Source organism: Monopterus albus, unplaced genomic scaffold (genome assembly GCF_001952655.1).
Source record: "Monopterus albus unplaced genomic scaffold, M_albus_1.0 scaffold3.1, whole genome shotgun sequence".
NCBI classification, from domain to species: Eukaryota; Metazoa; Chordata; class Actinopteri; order Synbranchiformes; family Synbranchidae; genus Monopterus; species Monopterus albus.
This window is the reverse complement of record NW_018127883.1, coordinates 3973003-3975743: the sequence shown is the minus strand read 5'-3', so window position 1 is coordinate 3975743 and position 2741 is coordinate 3973003. Positions and strand designations below refer to the sequence as shown.

At 41.9% G+C, this 2741-nt stretch overlaps 1 protein-coding gene across 1 annotated transcript in view; it reads left to right on the top strand.

The window, feature by feature from the left end:
* Positions 1–2021: 2021 nt before the first annotated feature.
* Positions 2022–2741, top strand: part of LOC109959388 (SLC35A4 upstream open reading frame protein-like) — a 4545-nt gene continuing 3825 nt past the window's right edge. Inside the window, exon 1 of the transcript XR_002274835.1 lies at positions 2022–2207. The gene's annotated coding sequence lies outside the window, so the exon portion shown is untranslated. The remainder of the gene's footprint in view (positions 2208–2741) is intronic.

The window sequence follows — 2741 nt, the reverse complement described above, 5'->3', positions numbered from 1 at the left end:
GAAGACCCCTGCAGCACAGAGTGAATACAGCCAGTAAGATCATCAGTGCCCCTCTGCCTTCCCTTATGGACATCTTCAACAGCCGCCTCACACCTCCCATGCCTCACACTCCCACTTCAGACTCCTGCCTTCTGGGAGAAGATATTGAAGTCTTCAGGGCCTGCGGCCCACTCCACCAGACTTACAAACAGCTTCATCCTCCAGGCTGTGAGGATGCTGAACGCTGTCCATTACCTCCCCCTCTCTGCCCATGGACCGTAACCCACCGCAGAACATAAAAAGACTACCTCTGCTGTTTTGCACAAACTCAGTACATTCCCCCTTCTTGTTGTATTACATGTAAATCTGCTGCTGACTGTTTTTACCGTCATATCTGCTGCTGTTAGTCATTTGCACTACCGTCCATGTGCATCTCAATCTCACAACCATCTGACAATCTTCTTATTTTGACCTACTGTCACTGACTGTACATGGTTTGAGTCATAGCCTATTAGGTTGTACCGTTTAGTTTTATCTTAATCACTTTGATTTAGTTTTCTTTGAGTTAGTTTTCTTATTCTAAGCCCCAGTAGGAATTTTAACAGCTCTCTTTGATCTTGATGTTAACAATTTTATGTAGTCATCGGTTCCCACTTAATCTGAATTTCTAAATAATATTCCATTTAGTTTGACATATAATTCCTCTAATCTGAATGGAGGAGGGGAGAAACAAAAAATGTAAATTTCAGCAGAAAAATTTGAAATTTAGAACTATTTCAGTCTTGATAGAAAAATCATGTGGGTATCTTCAAATGTTGGTGCAGATTTCCCAGTTTTTGTTGCCATCTCCCCACCACAGCTGTCGCTTTGTGGGAAAACAATGAGAGAAATTTGTACTTAAACAGACCTTGAAGACACTTACTGTAGGTGCTCTTTCAAACTTTCTAACAACCACAAAATGGTGTTTATTCCATTTAGTGGAATGATTGGGCTTGTACAGCCCACAGGTAGGTGCTGTTCATATTTGCTGAGCTCTAGTGGGAGATATCTACACATTTTATAGGGAGACTGATTTCTCTGTAGGGCAGCATTTTTAAATGTTTGGTTCTGAATTCCTGAGCCGTTTGTTCACATTACAGATGAAAACAGAGGCAGGAAAACTTTTACTGTCCTGTTCAGATTCTTTGTACAGTATTTCACATTGCCCACTTGGATTTCTTACTCAGTGACTCATGCCATTGCCTAAGAGATGTTTTTGTGTTAGTGCCCACAGTACAGGTCTGACAGGTTCTTCTGTGATCACGAGGTGATAACTATTTATCAACCTCACACATCTCTCTTGAGCTGTGTGAATGGGGTGTGTGTATATATAAACTGTCTTTTCTCCCTCAGCGCTTGCATTGTAATTTCTTTAGAATGGGATTTTTTGCAGACAGCAGAGGAAAAGGAAGATGTTTTCAATGTACATGAAGGCCATGACCATATTTTTAAACAGTGCCCATAATACATCACATCGGAGAGTGAAAATCTAAGTTGAGAAGCAACCATTAGAATGATCCACCAACATGATAAGCATAAAATAAAAACACACTGATCTGATCAATACTGTAGATTCATGCAAAATGTTAAGCATAATTGTTTTTGGTTAATAGTTTTTGGTAAATGATGGGTTTTCATATTTTGGAGTAGATGTTATAGTATATTAAACTGTATCAACATTTTATTTTTAAATCACAATGATTTTGCTTTAATAATTCAGATGCTTCGCATATTACAAATGTATTTTTAAATTTTAAATTATAATAAATGACTGAAAAACGTTCTTTCCGACTGCCTGTCAGGTTTGCCCGGCTGCGCCCGCCCTTCTCACCTCCCTCTTTTATTACTTCTGTCTCGGTTTTTTCCACGTTGCCCACCTGCCACTGATTCCTTGATTTACACCAGCTGCATTCACCTAGTCCCTCACCCTACTTATACCCTTCTCACTCTGTTGCCAGTTCGTCATTGTTCTCAGGATACCCAGTTCACTTACCACTCTGTTGCCTGTTTGTCATTGCTCTCAGGGTGACAACCAGTGCCTTCTTCTCGTCACCATTAGATATTCGTATATCCAGTTTTTGCATTATGTCTTTTTGTCTGCCCACGCTGTTTCCTCTCCTTGATCTCCTCCATGGACAGTTTCCTCCGGACCATTGCTCATCAACACCCTTCCAGCTTCCACCAGCCAGGTCGTATACAGTCACCAGATACCATCTGCTCACCTGTTTTCTACTCTGTTTCATCCACCAGCCAGGTTGGTACACAGTCACGAGATACCATCTGCTCACCACATGTTTTCTACTCTGTCTCATCAGCTGTGTCCCACTTCTACCGGCCAGCTCAGGAGTGACCCCAGCGTCCGCAGCTAGGCCCGGTTTGTCATCCCCATGTTCCTGTTTAGCTTTTCTTCTCACTGCACTGTAAATAGTCTGTATAGCACCATTAAATTTTGCTTGCACTGAAGTCAGCCATCTGGACAAAGAGAGGGGCAGAGGGTCCCTGCCTGAGACTTGAAAAGTATTCTGACTCCTGTGCCCTGGTACACTGTTTGAACTTTAAAAATGTTCTGACACGTGGTCCTGGTACTCAGCTGTCTGAACTAATAATAATCTGTAAGTGCCAACAGCAATTAGAAAATATTTTGTTCCCACACAGTGTAGTACCAGGGGCATGAAACTTCATTTGGAGTACCAGGGGTGCGAAGTTGTGGCTGGGGGGGATTT